This window comes from Chrysemys picta, chromosome 1 (assembly GCF_011386835.1).
Source record: "Chrysemys picta bellii isolate R12L10 chromosome 1, ASM1138683v2, whole genome shotgun sequence".
Classification (NCBI taxonomy): Eukaryota; Metazoa; Chordata; order Testudines; family Emydidae; genus Chrysemys; species Chrysemys picta.
This window is the reverse complement of record NC_088791.1, coordinates 310,764,035-310,789,605: the sequence shown is the minus strand read 5'-3', so window position 1 is coordinate 310,789,605 and position 25,571 is coordinate 310,764,035. Positions and strand designations below refer to the sequence as shown.

The 25,571-nt window shown below is 40.6% G+C and overlaps 1 protein-coding gene across 8 annotated transcripts in view; it reads left to right on the top strand.

Moving 5' to 3' along the window:
- Positions 1-25,571, top strand: part of CDK8 (cyclin dependent kinase 8) — a 159,073-nt gene that overhangs the window by 95,780 nt on the left and 37,722 nt on the right. The gene's annotated exons all lie outside the window — the stretch shown is intronic.

Below are 25,571 nucleotides of genomic sequence, written 5' to 3'. Positions count from 1 at the left end.
TTATGGAAAGAGATGAATTCTCAGGTAACCAGGTCGCAAACAATGGTTTAAAAGCAGCCCCTTGAATTCCACCCAGAAACTTATTGGAAATCCGTGTAGGTCACAGTACACTGGTCTGATGTGTATCTCAGATTAAACAGGCTGTAACATCCTGCACTGTATTCAGTTTCTGAATGATCATAAGGTGTATCTCCTGTAGAATGTATCACAGCAATCTAATCTCAAGGTGACAAAAGTATGGCTATTTGTGAGAAGGTCTCATTGCAAGGCACAGATGGAGAAAAACACTCTTGGACACAGCTGCTACCTGGGCATTGAGGAGCAGCCCCAGATCAAACGCCAAGTATGCTCTTCTCTTCCCAAATAGTAGCCATACTTACTCAATAAGGGCTGCTGACATAACTCTTATAGCTGCTTCCCCAAGGCCATCCATATTGAGTCACATCCAGCTAGTGATAGTCTAGACACTGGGTAGTTTGTTACTACTACAGCTCGGTCAGAGGTGACAAAGATGTAGAACTGGGTATTAGCACACTAAATGCATTGTAGCCCTTATCTTCTCACTGGTTCTCTGAGGCCTCATGAACACATTGAACAAGAGCAATGACAACATAGACCATTGTGATGCTTGACCAGAGAGAACCCTTGAGCAAGGGAAACAATTCTCCACACCTACCCGTAGGTTTATCTCAAAATGACAGGAACAGAGCCACTCAGCAGCTCCATCCATTTCTATTTGTGTCCACTAACTAGACAACCTTTTTTTCATTGTCAGTGATACCAAAGGTTTCAAACAGACCTAAATGAATCTACAGAGACACTTTATTTTTGCTCATTTCAAGGAAGAAATCAACGTACACAAACCATTTAGTTTCTATCCCATATTAAAACCTATAACCGGATTGATAGGGGGTTCAAAGAAATCTGAGGAAGCAAGAAACTGCCCAAGTTGTCTTGCCATAACCTACAAGTGCACAGTTCGTAAAGAAAGCTGGAGGAAGCATGTGTATTTTTAGTTTGTTGTGAAACTACAAATAGAGAGAAGTGTTACCTTGGAATCTAGTACAGTACTTGACAATTAAATCTATTTGAATGATGTAAACCGTTACCTTCCTATCTGTCCTTGTAAGAGTTCATGCATGTGTTTAGTAAAGGGTTGTTTTCTTGTTTGGTCTGTTAGAACCTTTGTTTCTCTTTAAAAATTAGAATTAATTCTAACACAAACACTATTGTCAAAATAATATCTAGTGAATGGCTTTTTAAACGTTTGTTAGTGTCTTCAGAGAGCAGAGCCTTGTTCATTGCCTGTCTTGCCATTCTGGAATACTGTCTCACTTTTTCTTTTTTGAATGAATTTAATGCTCATAAGATCAGTGTTCTTCTACACTGAAAAATAACTGTAAAAATGACTTGATAGGGTTCCATTCTATCAGTTATTCTTTATAAAAAAATATTGCTTTTGCAAGTAAACACTTCCCCCTCCCCCAACTTCCAGCCATACAGCTCAATCAAAGATTTAAGTCAAACTATTTCATTTCTTCTTACACATCCCCATTTTGTAGGCCAAACCCTGTTCTCAATAATACCCATGGAACCCTCTTTGAACTGGAGCTGATTAGAATCTAATAACACATTCTGTTGATGAACAGGAAAAAATATGTAGCTCAGTAATCTCTGTAATGTGAATAGGAGCAAAGGTCTATGGGGGGGTTGCATCTATACAAATTCTCCTGAAGTAATAAATATACTACAGTAGAACCCTTACTTTATGAACTAATGTGGGATTCAGTTAATAAAATTGAACAACTCAATTACATGAGTTGTAGTGTAAAATTTGTAGTGTGGTGCACTACGTCACTTGTCCTTCAAACCACTACAAAGCAATTTCCAATACATTGAATGCATCAGAATGTTAGGGGATGTTGACTTGTTCTTCACAGACATTGCTTTATGTGATTTTTATGTTTTTCCCTCATCAGGAAAAATTGTTTGTATAACTGATTGTAAGATTGGTGTCTGTAAAATCAAGGTTCTACTGTATTGCAATACTACCAGCCTTCAGATAAGCAATGCTTAAAAATATCAGAGGTAATAATTATCATTTTTATATATAAGGGGTGATTTCAACTAGGTACATGTAAACCGGTTAAGTGCCTGAGAAAGTTAATTGACAATTTAATCTCTGTTCCAAGAAGCAAATCATTTTAACAGACTCAGAGGAGACTTTTCAGAAATTGGAAATCCAGCCCAAGATAAGCTGATAGACAACTTCTTTGCTTCTATCTTCTCCCCAGGATCATTCTTTCTAAGTGATAAAGGCAGGCCACCCCAAGACGCTGTTAAGGAAGCTAAGTGGTCATGGGGTGAGATAAATTACTCTTTTGGATTATGAAGTAGGACAGTTAAATGAAGTAGGGTAAGTACTTTCTGAGAATGAAAGAGTTCCCCTTCTGAATCAGTTCTACTTCCTGCAGTGTCTGGGGGTTCCTTTAAGGTCTGTTATTTAAACTTTGACTCAGTCTGGCCGTACTTAACTGCAGATGGTGGCTCGCAGCACAGAGTTGAAGTGCTGGAGTCCAGAGCTCTGATTAACAGCATGTAGAAACAATCCCTATGTCATCCCCTTTAGGACACCAAGTGTATTTAGTACAGGCATCAGAATAGTTTAATTCTCGATGATTTTGATTAACTCTCAATGCAGAAACATTCCATCTTTCTGTAGCTACTTATCTCTGTATTTTTTTTTCTCACCTTTGGAGATGGGGCACTTCCATAACCACAGTACATCTGAAAGGAGGTGTATTTGAGCTTGCAGTATTGAAAATGAGCTAATCCTATATTGCCTGAAATGTTACCTCTCACATACCCCCTTGGATTAGGACTGTTCAGCACCATGGTCAATCGATTTCATTAGCTAAAATACTGGGAAGTGATATTTTCCAGTTGTGATTTCATTGTAGACAGACTTTAGCTCTCTGAAAATATAAATTAAAAACTATTAATCTGATATACTTCTCCAGACATAATATAGCTTTACAGTATTTTATTTCATAGCCTTCTGATGACTTGCATGTTAACTTAACCTTAAAAAAATAAATAGTATGCTAGGTGTCTCTAAACCTGCAACTGCTGGAAGTTGGGACTGGACAATGGGGTGGATCACTCAAAATAGCCTTGTTCTGTTCATTCCCTCTGAAGCATCTGGCACTGGCCACTGGGAAGACAGGATACTGACCCAATATGGCCATTCTTATGTTCTTATTTAGCTGACAAGAGAAACGCTAATATCTGAAAAGCTTATTTTAAGTCTTCACTGGTCATAGTTACAAATCTTTAATAAAATTTTTGCATTTTATCGCCTTAACTCTGAATTTCCTCTACCCAAATGAAAAGTGTGTGTGTGTGTGTGTGTGTGTGTGTGTCGGGGGCGAGGGGTGGCAAGCACAGGTTTTATGAGTAAATAGGTGACTATAGGCAATGGCAGAATAAAAATTCTCATATAGACACATTGAACAAGTGAGGCAAGCAGGCCTACCGGGGAGTCTTGAATAGAGAGGACTTTGCAACCACAGGAAACAAATCCAAGAAGCTCAATAAATGCAATATTTTTTACAATATAATGCTGTTTAATAATTGATTGACCTTCGTGAGTAGGTAATGTTAGGAAAAGGAACTTGAGCCAGTTCAGGAGTAATCTCTATTGATTGAATCTTTCCTGAATGAGTAAAATTTAAGCAGTACTGCAGAGAAAAATAAATAAATTGAATCTTTCTAAGAATAATCTCCTTACTGGCATCTCAGTAGTATGGACTCTTTTGTTCCAACTCACACTTTTAACGTCCCAGCCTTATGCAGGTGCCTTAGGGGAGGACAAATCAGACTACTTATCCTCATGTCGGCTTTTAAAGAAATTTCTAAAAGCAACAGAACTGATCAGTCTTCCTCCGACTTCTAATTTGGAACCTAAGTTCATCAGTAGCTTGCCTCTTAACTGCTCAGACAATATCACTATTTCCTTTCCATAAATGTGGGTAGTCTCAAAACAGTTACATCCTTGAATTATTTCTGAACTAGGAACAATGTCTGTCAAGCCCTAATACTGTGTTTTACAATGACAAGTTGGTGCTGAGGACAAATTTTCCTTCATTCACAAAGATGTCTTTTTGACAGATTGCAAGACATAGCTTTACTATTTCTGCCTGAAGCTTGAAAGAGTGAGAGCAGCACAATCTAGATGACAAAAGAACATTACAAATTTACTTAGCAAGAATGTAACTAGTCAGAAAATCAAGCTTCCTGTTCATTCTTTACTGTTTAACAGCACAAGAAGGGAAGGCTTCTAAACTTGACGCAACCAAGTAAATCAAATTTTCCAGAGGCCTATAGAGTGAAAGGCAAGAGTTTTTGAAAAATGTTAGAGGTCACTTTGCTAAATGGGTAGAAAAATTTATTCTGAGGGGAAGCTGAAGTGAAGTAGCTAGTTCATCCATTTTCAAACCACTGCAAGTGAGGCTTGCAAATCTCATTTGATGTACTCTGAGTGAAGAGCGGTGTGTGTACTGCCTTGATTATTATTAAATCACTTCCCAAAGTGAGACCTGTGACCTGCACTTCTGTATGTACTTACTGTAGTACTGGCAGAAGTAAGAACTAGAGAAGAAATGATCCAGTCAACAATATTTTCTCCTGACAATTTGTGCATCCATATAATCCTTTTATATGGTTAAGAAACACACTGCTGCAAAGGAACCGTGTTTTGCCTTTTCACTTTCTTGTATCAGCAGAAGACTTAAATATTATAGTGTATGTCTCAGAAATGACCTTGATAGAGACTTGTGGCCTCTGTCATCTTGCAGTGAGGCACTCAAAGTATGCTTCTGTGGTGTTTTTCTTTAAGAATAAAGTAACTTGCCTGGATTAGCTTTAAAGCATTTTAGCTTTTACCCCATACAGTGAAACCTGTCTGAAGTAACTGTGCAAGGGATAACTGACCATTTGTTTTCTATTAATGGCTGATCTTTAAAAGGACAACAAAATTGTACAGAAATTTTGGTTATTACATCAGTGATATCTTAGGAGGTGACCTGCAAAGGAAACAAAATTTGGCTTGAATTTTTTTGCTACTTTATGATAAAAAACCAGAAAAATGTTCTGTTTTGCATTTGGTTTTTAAACTCTGCTTATTTTTTTCCCATTAGAGATTCAGGGCCTGTATAGTCTGAAAGATTCTACAATAACTGGAGAATAAGTGACCTGGTGACATCACTGAGAGTGAAAGTTGAATTAAGAGTTTTTTTTTTTAAAGTCACTGTTTAAAATATTCTTGTTTTTTTTTTTTTTTTTGTTACTACCTGTTTAAATTAAATGACTACCATTTTGGATAAAGGAAGCCTTTATTAAAGGTTCCATATCTTTGCCCTTCGGTTAAGGTGCTATGAGCTCACAAACGTCTCTTTGACCTTCTGCAGATCTTCAAAAAAAAACCAGAACAGACCAGCTTTACATTCCTAATATTTCTAAGATTTAAAAAAAAAAACTTTTAAAAGCCTTCTAGAACTTCTTTATTAATCATAAAAGGCGCAAGCCCCATTTAAAAAAAAAAAGTTTTGCAGGCCATCTTTAAGAAGGGAAAGTATTGCCTATTGAAGGTGCCCCTTAGTGCAGGTTCACTATATTTAGCATGTTTTGCATCTGGAACATTCCACAAATTAGATACAAACTGAATAGTTTCTGTATTAATAAAGTGATTGTAGAAGTGTCAGAGCCTTGTTGATTAAGCATGGTTTCCTAGATGTTATCACATTTCTCCCTTAATTTACAAAGAAAACATGAAGAGTTCTTCTGGTATACATATTTTTAAAGGCCATGCATAAGAGAGATGGGAGGGGTAAAATAGGGGAAGTGTTGGGTTTTTCATGTCATTGCTTGCAACAGCAAACTTCCTTCCAGGGTATTTCATTATAAATGGTAATGCCTATTGCTAAGTCCTTGTGTAAGAAAAGTATAATTAAATGGTTGGAAGGTTGCAGGGGTTTGCTTGCATCTCCCTTGGAAGAAATTGGAGCTTCCTTTGAAAGTTGGCCTCATTGTTTGCCTAGCAGGAATATATGCAGATTGTGTTAATAGTTACTTATTAAAAGGTTTACACTTGAAAAACTATTTCCAAAGTGTATAGATGTTAGTCTTAAATCAATTACATATAATTGCCTGATACATTAATGGGATCTCATTATCAGTTTTTACTATTGTAAAATAAATAGATGAGTAGTTTTTAGTGTATTTGAACTACATTGAATAATTTTATACTTAAAAAATTATATATAAACCATTCAAATATGTATAGTAGTAGTCTTGTATTGCAGCCATCTCTATTGCTGTTGTGAAGATTTCATGGATAATTTGGGGGGAAATATTAGATTGTTTCTAAAGGGTAATACAGTAAATCTTCAGTGTTAAGTTAGGAGAAATTTGGTTTGGAAAAGTACTGCTATCTGCTTGTCAGTGAGATTTAAAAAAAAAATAAAACTTGGTCTAGCATTCTCAGAAATTGAGGTATCTGCAGAATGATAGTTTGATGCCAATACTTTTTCTCCAGCTGCAATCCTTTTTTCTGAGGTTACTAAATATGGCAGAAAGCATATGATTTTAAAATGTCCTGCTCAAAAAATGAAGATTTGAACAAGGAAAAGCTGACTTTCACAAAGAGTGTAAATTTTTGCTGAAATATTTGGGGCAAGTGCGGTGCTAGAACATTTTGTTCTTTTTCTAGCCACAGTAGTTGATACTATTTTAATTTTGCTAAGAGAGAGCCTAGTTTAAGCAAGAATGGTTCCTCATTCTGTTCAGAGTCACTGTACTTTCTGGGGAAAAATGTAAAACAATCAGTTTGACTTTTTCTTGTTTGTGTCTGTGAGAAGTTTAGTACTTTGAGGTGCAGAATCTGTATCCCTAGAGCAGGGGTGGCCAACCTGAGCCTGAGAAGGAGCCAGAATTTACCAATGTATGTTGCCAAAGAGCCACAGTAATACGCCAGCAGCCCCACATCAGCTCCTCCCCCACCCTGCTCCCTGCGCCTCCCACCCACCAGCAGCCCTGCCAATCAGTGCCTCTCCTTCCCTCCCAATCAGCTGTTTTGTGGAGTGCAGGAGGCTCTGTGGAGTGTGGGGGGGGGGGGAGTGAGGGCACAGCAGGCTGAGGAGAGGGGATGGGAAGGGGTGGCGTAGGGTCAGAGCCAGGGGTTGAGCAGTGAGCATCCCCAGCACATTGGAAAGTTGGTGCCTGTAGCTCTAGTCCCGGAGTCGGTGCCTATGCAAGGACGTGCATATTAACTTCTGAAGAGCCGTATGTGGCTCTGTAGCCACAGGTTGGCCACCCCTGCCCTAGAAAGTGATGCCTTCTATATAAGAGGGAACATTGTCAGGTCAGATTTGGGTTTTGTAAAAATAAACCTTCAAGAAACCTACAACAAATAGAAATATTTTAAACTCCAGTAATTCCAAATGAAAGGTTGTTTAAAGTAAAATGACCCTAGCATTGTTTAAATAATTTAAGGTGTTTAAAACATAGATTTGAAAAAAGGAAAGTTTTAGAATTACTTTTAAATCTTAGTTATCTTAGCAACAAAACAAGGTAGTGTAGGATGCGTTGCCTGTTTTTCCTCAAATCTGATCCAAAAGGACCACCTTGAGGGGAGTTAGCTGATGATAAGCTCCATGCCCATTCAGTCCTTGGTCTCTTTGCTCAAAGCACAAGGATGCCAGCTACTGGGTTTTTTTTATTCTGTTTGAACACCTGCCCAGTGGGAGTTACTGGAATGAGATCATTATGTTTAAGTCACTGAACTGTTGTCAGGTAACTTCTTAACTGGGCTGGATTAGAATTCATGGTATACAGTTAGTGATAACCAGTTTTAATTGAAAGAGCCAAAATGTATTTGGAAAATTATTCACTTTTATTTTAGCTGAGCTGTTCTAGAGTTTTATTCTCTAGGTCCTCTTCACACATACTATCTCCCAAAATTGTTAAATGGATTTAAATTTATTTTCATACTTCAAAAAGAGTAAAATACCAGGCTTAGACTTTCTAAAAATATATCAAATTTAGTTTATTTTGGTAAATGGACTACTCTGATCTCAAACAGGGAAAGGGAAACAAAAAGAGACACTAAACTTTCACTTTAGCTGAAGCTTTCATTTAAAATAAACAAAGTTTGTTAATTTAAAAAACGAATAAAGTAGTTTTGGGTGCTGTACCAACCCCTGACTATCTGCCTATTTGGGGAGTTTACAACCACATTTTCCTATTCCTTAATGTTGTTCTGTCCCTTGTTGCTATATGAAAGATTTGCATGTAGACTGCACATGTAGCTGTGACTAGAGCCACAGGTTCTCCCATGGCAGCAAGTCTGTATAATTCCCTAGTGAAAGAGAATACATTGCCTTTCTTGTTTGTAGCTTCTACATTGTTCCTTCACCTGTCTATCCATTCCTTGATGTTAGGGATTTTGTACTGAGCATGTTTTTTCTTCCTACAATAAAACTTATTTTTTCTGTATTGCATTAAAGCTTTGACTACTTTGGTTACATTTGTTAAGCATTTTCAAATCTTCTGGGTACTTATTTGCTAATAACACTGCTCTACAGCCAAAATGCTTCTGAAATAAATGTAGTCAAACGTTACTAATTCTGGGTCACTGAGAACGAAAATGATGCTTAAAATTGTTGATTGGCTCTAGTTTTCAAGATATGCTATTGGGTCAGTATATACGACCCTTGACTTGGGAATGGCGGAGGATAAGTGAGTTATAAAGGGAAGGGATCTCAATTTAAACCAGAAATGACTAAAATACATCTTTGACTGGATCTATGAATAAATCTATGACTGGGTTTGGACACTACTTGCTTTTTAGGCAAAATAATGAATGATGCAATCTGAAGCTGGTATTGCGTCATACATGATATGATTTGCATCATGTTATTCCTAGAAGTCATGGATGATGCAATCATAACGAAGCTTACATCACTCGGCTGAACAAATTGCCCTATGTCAGCTCTAGTAATCATAGTGTCGTGCTCTCTTATTTGTCAGTGTTTGATTTTGCAAAGGGACACATTTCTGTTTAGCCAAAGTGAGCAGAGATGCCTTGTACTTGTGTGAACAGTGCAGATAACTTCTGCTTTGTTTGTGATGAAGTGACTTTTGCGTCACAAAAGCGCAGTATAACCACTATGGTTAAGAGAGCCTATCATCTTTATTTTGGCTGCAAAATTGGAGATCAGGACAAGAGGTGGGCCCTACACACATGCTGCAACACTTGTGCAACAAATCTTCACCAGTGGTTGAACAGGAAAAGGAAATCTATGGGTACATCTACACTACAGGGGGGAGTCGATTTAAGATACGCAAATTCAGCTACGTGAATAGCGTAGCTGAATTTGACGTATCGCAGCCGACTTACCCCGCTGTGAGGACGGCGGCAAAATTGACTTCTGCGGCTTTCTGTCGACGGCGCTTACTCCCACCTCCGCTGGTGGAGTAAGAGCGTCGATTCGGGGATCGATTGTCGCGTCCCAATGGGACGCGATAAATCGATCCCCGAGAGGTCGATTTCTACCCACCGATTCAGGCAGGTAGTGTAGACCTAGCCTATGCCTTTTGCAGTGCCAATGATTTGGAGAGAGCCAACAGATCATACCAGCAATTGTTACTTCTGCATGGTGCCTCCAGTTGGGAAAGGTGTGTCAAAGAAGAAAAAGTGGACTGTGCATTATCCAAACATTCCATCAGCTATATGCCCAGTACCCCACGGAGAAGGACTGCCGGTTCCTGATGCACCAGAATCATTCTCACTTGAGTCAGACGAGGAAGAGGATGAAACTTCTGGTCCTGAACCATCAATGTCACAGGACCCACATTTTTCTCCCATCCTCCTCCTCTGAACCACACCTCATAACACAAGGTGAACTGAATGACCTTGTCAGGGATTTGGAACTCCCCAAGAGTAAGGCAGAGCTGTTGGGCTCCAGACTACAGCAGTGGAATCTCCTGGCAGGTGATGTTAGGGTTTCCATGTTCTGTGACCGTGAAAAGGATCTTGTCCCATTCTTCTTCATGGAAGGTGATCTTGTAGCCTGCAACAACATCGATGGTGTGATGGCAGCCCTCAACATCGTTCACGATCCAGATGAGTGGAGACTGTTCATTGATTCATCGAAGAAGAGTCTTAAAGCTGTTTTACTGCATAATGGCAATGTTTTGCCATCAATTCCAGTTGGTTGTGCAGTTCATATGAAGGAAACCTATGACAACATGAAACAACTTTTGAGGTGCATAAACTATGACCAACATCAGTGGCAGCTTTGTGGCGATTTGAAGGTTGTTGCTCTCTTGCTTGGTCTGCAGACTGGATACACAAAGTACTGCTGTTTTCTCTGCGAATGGGATAGTCGTGCAAGAGATTCCCACTACATCAAGAAAGATTGGCCACTCCAACAGTCATTGGAGCCTGGGAGCAAAAGTGTTCAGTATCCACCACTTGTTGAATCAAGGAAAATTTTGTTAACACCCTTACACATCAAGCTGGGTCTGATGAACTTTGTCAAGGCCATTGACAAAACACAAGCAGCTTTCAAGTACCTCCGTGGAAAATTTCCAAGGTTAAGTGAAGCTAAGATAAAGGAAGGTGTCTTTGTTGGTCCTCAGATTCGTGAACTTCTTCAAGATGATGCATTTGACCATGCACTGCGTGGCAAGGAAAAGACGGCATGGAAAGCCTTCCAGTTAGTGGCAATAAATTTTCTCGGAACAACAAGGCAGACAACTACAGGTTGTTGGTGGAAAACCTCCTCAAGGCATACAAAAGCCTTGGTTGCAACATGTCACTAAAGATACATTTTTTGCACTCCTATCTAGATTTTTTTCCACCCAACTGTGGAGCAGTGAGCGAGGAGCACGGCGAGCGATTTCATCAGGACATTGCAACAATGGAGGAACGCTATCAGGGCAAATGGAGCCCATCAATGCTTGCAGACTATTGCTGGACAGTGACAAGAGATGTTCCATTTAATGAATACAAGAGATAAGCCAAGAAGCGTTGAGTAAACACTGAATAGGACTAAACTATGTACATAATAGTTTTTTGCCTTTTGTTTCATAATAAATTTTATTTATATAACCCTTTTGCTGATTTTTAAAGTGTTACATAAACAGGACAGGTGAAATATTATCATGTAAAGCAACCATAAACATGAAAAGATCTAGGTTTACAATTTATGATTAAAACTCTATCTACACAATATACATAGACATAAAATGTAAAAACTTAAATATCTTAGAAACAGTAGCCAATCAGTTGTTTTAATTGTCATATTTGAATTCAGCACATCAAAATACATAATAAATAGCACATTTTATCTCTGAAGCAGACGACTTCTCAAAAATTGTAGACCAGTGTAATCCAGTGAGTTGTGGATAGACCATATAGGAGTTAGTCGAGAGAAGGGACATTTGACTGTGCATCTCAAAGGGGAAGGTGATTTGTGAAACTCAAGCTCAACATTAGGACACAGGAGAACAAGCCTCCCTGACAGACACATTGAGCACAGATGGGGACTGGTCAGAGGTATGACTTCTAGGTATGATAAAGTGCATGTATTTTGCAGCACAGCTAAACATGTGACAGTCAGAAGAGGTATGCATATTTTTAAATAAAAAAGGCAGTGGGAAGGCAAGAGGAAGTATAGTATAGTTGTGGCAAGGACAAGAAGCTATTGAGCTAAACTTTCAGAAAAATGGAAATTCAGCTCCAATGAATCAAAAATGTAGGCAACTCAATCATAAGTAAATAGTCAAATACACCAAAAAATAAAAATCTTTAAGCATATTAGAGGCAAGTAGCCTGTCCGGGAACTGCTGGGTCTCCTGGACAACTAGTGGGTAAAGAGAGAAATTAATGAGGGTAAGCAGAGCAGAGAAAACAATCTTTCATCTGTCTTCACCCCTGATAATGTTGGTAGGATACATATCATTTTTGAGTAATAAAATTACCAAGTGGCAAATCATGGTGCTGGAACAAAGCGATACAGTAAAGCAAGAAAGCTTCAACAAAACTGAAGAAATAAGAATGAAGTGGCTAAGATGCAGGTCATTAAAATAATCTTCTATACTAGAAAACTAAACGTTAGTACATATACACTTAAAGAGCTAATGGGTTGATCCTGGATATTAAACTAGGGTGCTTCAGTTCAGTGCCAGGTAAACTGGTTGAAACAATTATTTATGAAATACCTAAATGAGCATGAGATTAGGACAAATAAGCAAGGCTTCCATAAAGGAAACTTTAGAGAGTCTCCGTTCCATATTCTCACTTCTGCCTCTGAACAGAGTAAGAGACCAGATGAACTGGAGCTGCATCAGTTAAAACAATTGATGTCTGGAAAATTCCTAAGGCTCTAAGCTATCTGTGGTGGAGCATGGTCAGTAAAACTTAGCCCTAGATTAGAGAATGCCTTCAGATTCCTCTGTGGATAAAAATCTTAAGTGGTAGCAATGAAATTAATAGGTGCCAGGTTTATAAGTAAAACAAGAAAGTATTTCACATAACACACAGTCAACTTGTGGAACTCATTGCCAGGGGATGCTGTAAAGGCTAAAAGTAAAACTGGGTTCAGAAAAGAATTAGGTGAATTCCTGGAGGACAGGTCCATCAATGGCTATTAGCTGAGATGGCCAGGGATGCAAGCCCATGCGCTGGGTGTCTCTAAACCTCTGACTGCTATAAGCTGGGACTGGATGACATGGGATGGAGCACTTGAAAAATTGCCCTATTCTGCCCTGCGAGGTGGGAGGGTCAAATTCGGGCTGCAGCTAGAGCTTGAATGTCTACATTGCAGTTAAACAGCCCCTCAGCCTGAGCCCCAGGCACGGGCCAGCCGCGGGTGTCTAATTGAAATATAGTATCAGAGGGGTAGCCGTGTTAGTCTGAATCTGTAAAAAGCAACAGAGGGTCCTGTGGCACCTTTGAGACTAACAGAAGTATTGGGAGCATAAGCTTTCGTGGGTAAGAACCTCACTTCTTCAGATGCATCTTTTGTTTTTTAATTGAAATATAGACATACCCTCTGAAGCATCTGGTGCTACCCATTGTCAGAAGACAAGATACTGAGTTAAATGGACCACTGGTCTGACCCAGTGTGGGTGTTCTTATGTAAGTTGTTGATTCTTCATGGCAATTTTTTGAAATATGATTTTTCTTGTCTTCCTGACATGGGTGAGGGTTTGCCAAAAATTAATTCCCCATTAATATGAATGTTTCCATATTTAAATGGCTTCTTATGGTAGTTTAGCAAAGTTGTTACATTCCACATAGGTACATTAAAGCATTTTACCACTTACATAACAATGATATTAGGAGCAATATTAGGAGCTTTGCATTTAGATAACATATTTGCCCGTCTCCAGTTCACAAAGTTTTTTGCCACTTCAGCATTTAAGAAATAAACATTTCCAAGTACACATTTTCCTCTAAAGTTTTTAAGAATGAAAGCAGGTTTTCTTGCAAGAGGGTGGGAATTGGTAGAGCCCTTTATCTAGATTTATTGCTCTGATAACACACCCTGCATTCCTTTCACAGACAGACCTCTTCCTAAAACGTGAATGTTTTACATGGTTTGTCATCTTGATGTTTGCTTGCCTTGGGAGATGGAAGCAGAAACCTAGAATTGCTTTGATTAGCTTTAATATTTTGTAACATACCTAGTTAGACATGTGTATTATTTCCAAACATACTGGCTATAACATAGATTCATAGATTCTAGGACTGGAAGGGACCTCGAGAGGTCATCGAGTCCAGTCCCCTGCCCGCATACTTGTAGCTACATCTTAACATTCAGGTGCAAAGGTGAAAAACAAGTTTGCAACAACCTAATAAGTTACAATAATTTTATTAATTATTTTTGAATAAATATGGAGGTCTCCCCTACAATTATATGATGGTAGTCTTTTCCTTGAAACTGATAATATAAAGATGTATTTATGCTTATTGAAATCAATTCCTTGCCTCCTTACATATATTTAATGTAGAAAAGCAATTTTTCTAGCTTAGGTCTTGATTTCATTTTTTTTTTTCAGGCCTGAAATGTTTTAATTACCTAGTGTAGTCATGTTTTGACCTATTTCCTTTCAACTGTAATCCAGCCCAGATCAAAGTGACAGGAAGCCCTAGTTTTAATACTTTATATTGCCCCAAGTTGTCAGTAATTGAGTGACAGTAGCGCAAAGAAGCTATAAGACTGTGTTCAGAGCATAAAAATGTAAGAATGAAGCCAAAAGCTTCTGTCTGGCTGAAGCAGAGATGCAATAGGCTGATGTTAACTAGCAGAAAGCTGTCCTGAATGGCAGAGATGTGACATTCTTGCGCCTCCTTTCTTTCCTGAAATCAAAATACTTTGAAAACATTAACAAACTTAACTTGTTATATACTTGGATAATGACTTAGCATTTTGGTTTTGATAGACTTTAAAGATTGTTTTAACAATCCTTGTTTTAAATAGGACCCCCGCAGTGCCAGAGCCACCAGCTCCCGTGGGCAGCAGGAGCTGGAGCGTTCCCCTCTTCCCGCCACAACAGGGCTTGAGCTCTCATCCTCCGTGTCGGGCTCAGGCTTCAGTTGCCCTCCTTTCCCCCATCATTTTTTAGTAAATGTCACAGGCAGGTTACCGGCTTCTGTGAATTTTTGCTTATTGCCCGCGACCATCCATGACTTTTACTAAAAATAATTATGACAAAATGTTAACATTACTCATCAGGAAAATCTTCCCAGTAATCAGTGGTGAGTACATTTTTCAAATCATGGTATAAGGAGTAAAAACTTTCTTTATAACTAACCTTTTAACCATAACCATGATGTCTAAAAATATGATTTGATTTAATTTATAAATAACTTCATACACAAGCAGGTAAACATTTTTTTTTTAAATAATCTCTGGGTTTGGCATCTAGGGGTTCCTCTTAACAATACAAAACAGAACCAGCTCAAGCCCCTACCCAGTAATCTAGGAAAATTAACCGCCATCACTAGGCTCTTCTAAGAGCCAATATTTCAGCCTTGCAATCATTGAGTCTGTGTATAACAAAGGAGAACTTTCAATAAAAGGGAAAGGGAGCCAAGAATTAGTTTGAGAAAACACAACCACATTCATAAGCAAAACCTGACCCCACAGTGCTTTGGGCAGTGTCCTTTGCCTCAGTTTCCCACTTGTGGTGGGAAAGTCCAATGAATGAATGTCCATTTAACACATCACTCCCCTTTCCCCATTCACTGCACCCCACTCAGTTGGTTCTCCTTGATTAGCGAAGACCCAGAGTTCAGAGATGTATTCACAGGGGTTCACCTTCCACCCCAGAAAGGTGGGGAACATGTTGAGCAATGACACTGTGGTTGCTGTGCAACTCTGCAGCTGGCTGTTTGGTGCTGCCTCCACTGCTTTTCTCTATTGCTGCTGGTCGCTCGCTGCCATTGCTTTACTCTGCTGCTGTTGGAGCTCACGGCTGCTTCTGCACTGGCACGTTCTGAGGTTCCACTGCTTAACCCAGGTCTTTAGTGATTTCACTGGGTAGCAGGGAAGCTCACTGCCAGTATAGCCTCTGCACTATCTTTCCTTTCACCACTGTCCCTACACCAGGTCTAAGGTGTAGCCGTTAGGCCTGCTTATCAGTGATTCAGCCCTGGTAGTCTCCTGGACAGAAACAGTGACTCTCAATTGAGTTTAATTAGCTTTGTCTTTAAATACTGGAGAGGGAAAGGTCAAATGGTGTCTGCCTCTTTTTAGGCAGAGTCCACACCAGCAGGTAGAAACACCTGTCCACACTCCCTCTCTTTCACTGGGATTTGGTATCCCTCCCTGCTTAGTGAGTAAGGTTGTTTAGGAAGATTCCCTCAATCAAGGAAGGGTAAGTGCAGTTCTGCTGCCCTTTACTTATACAATAAGGATAACAATATTTCATCACCTTTGCATTCAATATTTAAAGGGATTTGTAACCCAACACCAGCCAAACGAGAGCATTTTATCAAAGTAGCTCCATCCTGTTGCGTGTCTAGGAGAGTAGGCATGTCTAGGCAAACATGGTCTGTCCCTGAAGTCTTTTCCCCCAGCTCATCACCAGATGTCAGAGGAGAGCTCATTCAGACCCTGCTTACATGTATATACTCAGACAAAAAGGCTGAAAGTATATAACACTAATTGAGAGCAAAAACATCCCAGGGATGTTTTAACTATCCCAGAAACAAGCATTATAAACCCAGGAAAATTCTAAGTTAAAGTTATTGTTAAATCATAGAATATCAGAGTTGGAAGGGACCTCAAGAGGTCATCTAGTCCAACCCCCTGCTCAAAGCAGGACCAATTCCCAGCTAAATCATCCCAGCCAGGGCTTTGTCAAGCCGGGCCTTAAAAACCTCCAAGGAAGGAGACTCCACCACCTCCCTAGGTAACGCATTCCAGTGTTTCACCACCCTCCTAGTGAAATAGTTTTTCCTGATATCCAACCTGAACCTCCCCCACTGCAACTTGAGACCATTGCTCCTTGTTCTGTCATCTGCCACCACTGAGAACAGCCGAGCTCCATCCTCTTTGGAACCCCCCTTTAGGTAGTTGAAGGCTGCTATCAAATCCCCCCTCATTCTTCTCTTCTGGAGACTAAACAATCCCAGTTCCCTCAGCCTCTCCTCATAAGTCATGTGCTCCAGACCCCTAATCATTTTTGTTGCCCTCCGCTGGACTCTTTCCAATTTTTCCACATCCTTCTTGTAGTGTGGGGCCCAAAACTGGACACAGTATTCCAGATGAGGCCTCACCAATGTCGAATAAAGGGGAACAATCACGTTCCTCGATCTGCTGGCAATGCCCCTACTTATACAGCCCAAAATGCCGTTAGCCTTCTTGGCAACAAGAGCACACTGTTGACTCGTATCCAACTTCTCGTCCACTGTGACCCCTAGGTCCTTTTCTGCAGAACTGCTACCTAGCCATTCGGTCCCTAGTCTGTAGCAGTGCATGGGATTCTTCCGTCCTAAGTGCAGGACTCTGCACTTGTCCTTGTTGAACCTCATCGGGTTTTTTTCGGCCCAATCCTCTAATTTGTCTAGGTCCCTCTGTATCCGATCCCTACCCTCTAGTGTATCTACCACGCCTCCTAGTTTAGTGTCATCTGCAAACTTGCTGAGAGTGCAGTCCACACCATCCTCCAGATCATTAATAAAGATATTAAACAAAACCGGCCCCAGGACCGACCCTTGGGGCACTCCGCTTGAAACCGGCTGCCAACTAGACATGGAGCCATTGATCACTACCCGTTGAGCCCGACGATCTAGCCAGCTTTCTATCCACCTTACAGTCCATTCATCCAGCCCATACTTCTTTAACTTGGCGGCAAGAATACTGTGGGAGACAGTATCAAAAGCTTTGCTAAAGTCAAGGAATAACACATCCACTGCTTTCCCCTCATCCACAGAGCCAGTTATCTCATCATAGAAGGCAATTAGGTTAGTCAGGCACGACTTCCCCTTCGTGAATCCATGCTGACTGTTCCTGATCACTTTCCTCTCCTCTAAATGTTTCATAATTGATTCCTTGAGGACCTGCTCCATGATTTTTCCAGGGACTGAGGTGAGGCTGACTGGCCTGTAGTTCCCCGGATCCTCCTTCTTCCCTTTTTTAAAGATGGGCACTACATTAGCCTTTTTCCAGTCATCTGGGACCTCCCCTGATCGCCATGAGTTTTCAAAAATAATGGCTAATGGCTCTGCAATCTCACCCGCCAATTCCTTTAGCACCCTCGGATGCAGCGCATCCGGCCCCATGGACTTGTGCACGTCCAGTTTTTCTAAATAGTCCCGAACCACTTCTTTCTCCACAGAGGGTTGGTCACCTTCTCCCCATGCTGTACTGCCCAGTGCAGCAATCTGGGAGCTGACCTTGTGCGTGAAGACAGAGGCAAAAAAATCATTGAGTACATTAGCTTTTTCCACATCCTCGGTCACTAGGTTGCCTCCCTCATTCAGTAAGGGGCCCACACTTTCCTTGATTTTCTTCTTGTTGCTAACATACCTGAAGAAACCCTTCTTGTTACTCTTAACATCTCTTGCTAACTGCAACTCCAAGTGTGATTTGGCCTTCCTGATTTCACTCCTGCACGCCTGAGCAATATTTTTATACTCCTCCCTGGTCATTTGTCCAATCTTCCACTTCTTGTAAGCTTCTTTTTTGCGTTTAAGATCAGCAAGGATTTCACTGTTTAGCCAAGCTGGTCGCCTGCCATATTTACTATTCTTTCTACACATCGGGATGGTTTGTTCCTGCAACCGCAATAAGGATTCTTTAAAATACAGCCAGCTCTCCTGGACCCCTTTGCCCTTCATGTTATTCTCCCAGGGGATCCTGCCCATCTGTTCCCTGAGGGAGTCAAAGTCTGCTTTTCTGAAGTCCAGGGTCCGTATTCTGCTGCTCTCCTTTCTTCCTTGTGTCAGGATCCTGAACTCTACCATCTCATGGTCACTGCCTCCCAGGTTCCCATCCACTTTTGCTTCCCCTACTAGTTCTTCCCTGTTTGTGAGTAGCAGGTCAAGAAAAGCTTTGCCCCTAGTTGGTTCCTCCAGCACTTGCACCAGGAAATTGTCCCCTACACTATCCAAAAATTTCCTGGATTGCCTATGCACCGCTGTATTGCTCTCCCAGCAGATATCAGGGTGATTAAAGTCTCCCATGAGAACCAGGGCCTGCGATCTAGCAACTTCTGCTAGTTGCCAGAAGAAAGCCTCGTCCACCTCATCCCCCTGGTCTGGTGGTCTATAGCAGACTCCAACCACGACATCACCCTTGTTGCTCACACTTCTCAACTTTATCCAGAGACTCTCAGGTTTTTCTGCAGTTTCATACCGGAGCTCTGAGCAGTCATACTCCTCTCTTACATACAACGCAACTCCCCCACCTTTTCTGCCCTGCCTGTCCTTCCTGAACAGTTTATATCCATCCATGACAGTACTCCAGTCATGTGAGTTATCCCACCAAGTCTCTGTTATTCCAATCACATCATAGTTCCCTGACTGTGCCAGGACTTCCAGTTCTCCCTGCGTGTTTCCCAGGCTTCTTGCATTTGTGTATAGGCACTTAGGATAACTCATCGATCGTCCCTCTTTCTCAGCATGAGCCAGGAGTCCTCCCCTCTTGCGCTCTCCTGCTTGTGCTTCCTCCCAGGATCCCATTTCCCCACTTACCTCAGGGCTTTGGTCTCCTTCCCCCGGTGAACCTAGTTTAAAGCCCTCCTCACTAGGTTAGCCAGCCTGCTGGCGAAGATGCTCTTCCCTCTCTTCGTTAGGTGGAGCCCGTCTCTGCCTAGCACTCCTTCTTCTTGGAACACCATCCCATGGTCGAAGAATCCAAAGCCTTCTCTCTGACACCACCTGCGTAGCCATTCGTTGACTTCCACGATTCGACGGTCTCTACCCCGGCCTTTTCCTTGCACAGGGAGGATGGACGAGAACACCACTTGCGCCTCAAACTCCTTTATCCTTCTTCCCAGAGCCATGTAGTCTGCAGTGATCCGCTCAAGGTCATTCTTGGCAGTATCATTGGTGCCCACGTGGAGAAGCAGGAAGGGGTAGCGATCCGAGGGCTTGATGAGTCTCGGCAGTCTCTCCGTCACATCGTGTATCCTAGCTCCTGGCAAGCAGCAGACCTCTCGGTTTTCCCGGTCGGGGCGGCAGATAGATGACTCAGTCCCCCTGAGGAGGGAGTCCCCGACCACCACCACCCTCCTCCTCCTCTTGGGAGTGGTGGTCGTGGAACCCCCATCCCTAGGACAGTGCATCTTTTGCCTTCCAATCGGTGGAGTCTCCTTCTGCTCCCTTCCCTCAGATGGGTCATCTAGTCCACTCTCCGCATTAGTACCTGTAGAGAGAACATGGAAACGATTGCTCACCTGTATCTCCATCCACACACATTAACATATAGGAATCAGAATAGGTAAAATATTTTTAAATAAAATAAAGTGGATTGTTTTTAAATTAAATACAATTTTCTTTTTCAAAATACACCTATTTTAAAATTATGGACAACCATTGTTAAGGTCTAACCTTACTATAGTCTATTAATCATTTAAATTTAAATAAAAAAAAAATCAAGCAATACTTGTTTATTTCTGGACTTTTAAAGATGGCCAAACCGCTGTAGTAGTGGATGTCACTGGTTAAGTTCCTGGAACTGGAGTTTGTTGAAGTGCTTAAGCAGCTTTTGACAGCAGTAGCCTCTTCTGCAGGGGCAAAGAATATTTTCTTCATTTCAATTTAATTAGTTCAGCTCAATGACTAGTTCATTCAAAGTTGAAAAATCAACTGGGAGTCAAAAAAGCAGGAAAGCTTGTTTTTCCTTTTACCAGATTCTGAATAAAAATGAGGTCCAAGAGAATGAGATCTACTTTAAAATCTTGAAGGACACTGTGACCATAAACAATTTGCTAATTACAGATAATACTTTTGTTTAATTAATTAGTTACCTTTAAATGCAAATCATATTTTGAAAAGGAAATTTTATGTATCAAGCACATTTAAGGTAGTTTTATTTAATAAAGCATTTTGAAAAGTTTCTGTGCATTTTAATTGAATTCCAATCTCCATCCAAATGCAGTTTGACACAAATTGCTAGTAAAAAAATAATCATAATCTAGTAAATAAGAGATGTTCTTAACTATCTTATAACATAAAGTAAAAATCAGGAATCTGAATATAAGTATGTTAAGCTACGTAATGTTTAAATAAATGCATATAGATATAACATATCCTTCTTCTGAGCAAAAAACCCCACATTTGATTTAAATCAATCTACGCTCATGGAAATCCTCAGTTCAGGCACCCAAACAACCTTATATCAGCTATGTAGAGATGTCCTACAATAACCGTACAATTGTGATATTAATGCTGATGGGCCCAGATTAGGTTAAACTGATTTTTAAAGACATTAGATTCTTTTGGGTGTCTTAATTGTGCATTTCCATACCTAATACATTCGGATATCTTTTTAAGTGTAACCGTAGTTCTGAATTTTCCTGGATATTTAATGTTTGTTTGTGGAATAATTAAAACATTCATATTTTCCCTTGTGTCTGCTAACTTTTCCCTCCTCCACATCCCATTACACATATGCAAACAAAAACCAGTTCATCTCTCCAGTCCTTCACACTACCACGTGCCTGCATTTACAAACCGGTTCTCTTCCCCTTGCCCTCTGTGTTTAGTAGATCAGGTGCAATGGGGAGTTTATGAAAATAAATATTTAGGATTAATGGTGTTTTTCTGTTCTTCATGACTGAAAGTTTCTCTGTCAGCAGAGGCTAGCACATAAAATCGTCTCTTTCAAAGAAATCCACAAAGAATTGCCCTTTTTGAGTGTCCATCTGCCATTGTTCTCAATGGGACTGAAGCTGCAGGCTGAAAGATGGCAACTACTTCACATTGTTCCCAATCAGGGGGAAACAAAACTGTCATTGGAGAAGATGCCCCTTGTGTACTAGGTAGCAGAGATGAGCATTATGAGCAGTTACTGAATGGAGGCAGTGGCCATCTTTACTTAAAGGCAGTTCATGGTCTGAGTTCCGTTGAGAACAACGGAAGATGGTAGTCATTTTGAAAGAGGGGTAATTCCTTATGAGTTTCTCTGAAGGCCTATCTTTACCTTTTGCTGAAGGAGAAACTTTCACTTGTGATGAACTATGGAAAAATTGATCATTAAATTGAAAAATTAACCATAATCTTAAAATTATAGTAAAAACTGCCCATTGTACCAAATTTACTGAAGTTTCACCTCTTTGCCAGTTTTTGTGCAAATACTTTACCTGGGATTATTTGTGGGTGGGTGGGGAAAGGGGAAAATGGTCTGACATCTGGTGTTCAATTTCTTAAGTGATCCATTCTAAAATCATTCACTCAGACTTATTAATGTACTCGTAAATTCTGAAAAAAAAAATCATATACTCACTAAGTGTTAAAACTTTGGGAAGGATAGATGCTGTATTCTTTATACATAACAAAGTGGCTAAATCCTAGTTTTAATGCAAAACTGAACTCAACATTAACTATTCAGCTGTGATTGGATGCTTCTTAATATTCTGGAGATATGGTCAAATTTAGATGTGGAAGATGAAGACCAGAGATCTACCACTATCCACTCCCTGCAATCCTTGGTATTCAGTCCTGTGAATTTAACTGTCTTGCACATCTGGATGATGGAGGGCCCCTACCGTAAACTCTCCAATACCAAACAGATTGCCCACCAATTGATAACAATCTGGGGTTGCAAGTTTACAGGTGGTGATTGACACCCATTTCTCCATTGTAAAAGCAGCTTTCATCGTGGTGTCTGTGCACTGCATGGCTGGGGTGAATTTGGCACACAACTCCAGAAAAGTAGCCGTCTGCATCCGAAAGTTCTAAAGCCACTACTGATGTTCCCAAATTTGCATTGTGATGTAATCTCACCACTTGATTCTTGTTGTACAGACCCAAAACTGCTGCTCCACCATGTACGGTTTCTCCGTGATTTCCTGCAGCAGTTGGTCAGCTTCATTTGTTATCTATCATCCACTCATCCTCAGTATATCCCTGCTATATGTCTGGCTGTTACGATTTTGCACAAGAATGATTTGTCCTGCCCTTTAAATGGACACGAGAACTGCAGTGATCTGTGCATTCATGTGATGAGATGGAAAATGGCATGAAAGGGTAGTGTATGGGATGGAACCGAGAGATATATGGGAATTTGATCCCAAACTTCTACAGTTCACTGATAGGAGTGATGATATCTCACAATACAGTACAAACATTTCTTACAAGGTAATGTGCCAGATGGTGGCATAGAGGACATCAGGATGCCTTCCTACAGTGTCACATATCTTCTGCTGATACAACCTGATGCTGTAAGGACATGCTACATGGCAAAGGCAACCAAATATAAATGCACTCCACTGAAATAGCTATGGTGATAACAGTGTGCAGACAGAACTTTTGACAGTAAAACTTTCAGGTGCAGACATGGCTTTACGCTTACCCAGTCTTAACACACAAGCTCTGATCAATGATCCACAGAAATGCATGATGGGATGATTTTAAAGTTCCAGGACTATAGTTTGAAAAAAAAAATTCAGCAGTGTTTAATACTCCTTTTTGAGGTACTTACACATTGCAGTAATGTAACCCACATACCTTCTCCTTATACAAGTTTTTCTGCATATTATTATACCAGTATAGCACTAGGTGATTTATAGTGTAAAAGTTTTTCTTGCTGTTAGAAAGGTAATGGAACATACCTCACCTCATTGAAAATTTACAGCTTTATTACACTCCTCAAAGAACCTCTTCTTTTTTAACTTGTCCGAAGAAGTGGGCTGTAGTCCACGAAAGCTTATGCTCTAATAAATCTGTTAGTCTCTAAGGTGCCACAAGTACTCCTGTTCTTTTTGTAGGAAAAAAGATGTAATCACTCATTCCTGCAGTATGCTGATACCTTGCATGCATGATTACTATGCAGTTACACTAATAAAGCCTTGTTGGAGCCTTTTATAGGAAATAATTATTACTCGTGCAAATAAATAGCCTTGAGGTACTTATATTTTTAATGTGCCTTATTTTATATTATTCTAATATTTTATGAACTGCTGCTAAAAAATCATTTAAAAATCATAAATATGTTTTTACACAATAGTGTGATAGCTCCAATATTCTCAATAACGAAAATTTTAAAATGTGCCTAAAAGCATGTTTATGTGATAAATTGTAGTCCCTTCTTCAGAGCTATTGGGAACAACCATATTAATTCTTATACAGCTAAGATTTCCTTTTTGGTGTAGGTGGGGGGAAAAGTAGCAAAATAACTAATAATTGTCCTCTTTGCAGTGGCTTAAATCAGGAAATTCAAAGCGAGAGCTCTAACTGTTTTATTTACCACCTTTTGGCTAAGTATTGCAGTTTAAGTGCTTATATAAAATCACCCACTATTAAGGGACCCCATTAAGTCTTTATGTTTTTGGGATTTTTCTCAAATCGTGTAACACGTTTTTTATTTTAATGCAGCTTTGATTCACCCACAAAAAATGTTAGCATTTGAGGAATCTGTGCCCATCTGATTGCAAGGCAGAGGCTAGTTTATAAAACACATTGTTCTTATGAAGACCTGAGAAAATGGTGGCAGAGACAGGAAAAAACTACCGGGATTAAGAATTGAAGGGTCATAATGATGAGCAGCCCAATTCTGTGGCTACATCTAGTACTCCTGGGGGAATTAATTGGCAGCTCTAGTAATAATTCATTTAAACTACAATACGGAAACTTATTTCCCAGCACCCTTCAGGAGCACTGCAAGGCTTGAGGGAGTCAGGGGTAACGGAGGAGCTCAGGGTGAGGGAAGCAATTATTGGGAAGGATCCTGTGAGTGAACCTGGAGGGTTATTGGTTGTGGGTGGGAGAAGAATGGAACAGGTTTTTTGGGGGCAGGGGAATTGTTAGAGTTTGGGAGCCTCCCCTATGCAGACCGGGGCAGACTCCTAGCCTTTCACATTCAGTAAGACACATCTGCCCCTGTCCCAGTGTGTCCTTGCAGCCCCTCCTCCCCCATCCCCATATGGCTCTGCAGCCCCTCCCCCCCATTCAGCACTTGAGCCCGCACCCCAGTCTGTTCCCCCCCCCACTAGCCCTTCTGAATCCCGGTCTATGACCCCCAGTAGCCCAGTGTGCCCCTCTCTCTGTCCCATGCCGCCTCCATCTGGCCCTTCTGTGAGGGATGAATCCTCTCTGCGAGCTGGCTGTTCTCTTTTCTGCTGTCACAGCAGCCCCTGGTGGGCAAAAAATGTAACTGCAGTTCCAGCTCTGGAGAGAGAAAAAATATCTATGGGGGACATGAATTCTGCGCGAGCGCAGTGGTACAGAATTCCCCCGGGAGTAATCTAACTTCACACCATTAGTGGCAGCATATAGGGTATGTGTAACTACACACCATAGTGAATAGCAGGCTGCTTCTACAGTGTGGTGTGTAGCTACACACATCAGTGAAAGGCTGTGGAAGGGACCTGGCTGTGTGGAGCTGCTGGAGTCTTTCCCTGTTAAAAATAGCAGTCTAGATGGGATAGCACTGCTTGAGCATGTAGGGTTCATACCCACTTTTGTTCAGGTGTATCTTTACTCACCTAAGCAGTTCCTCACCACCTACACTGCTGCTTATACCCATGCAAGGGCTGTGTGCAGAGTATGTACTCTGCATGCCACCAGAAGGAGAGTGAAGTGTAGATGTCCCTATAGGTCTGTTATCAGTGGTGTAAAACAAAACAAAAGCGTGAGTAAACTAACCTAAACTTAACTCTCTATTTCCCAAATTAGAAGTGGGTAGACTCAGGTACACTAAGTTTACGCTCGACTACGCTACTTTTGTAGTATAATGTTTTAATTCATTTCCTTGCTATAGAGAAAAGGAAGAGAAGAGTCCTACTTCTTAATATTTGGTAGCCATTATAGCAGTGAGAGAAGAATTTAGCAA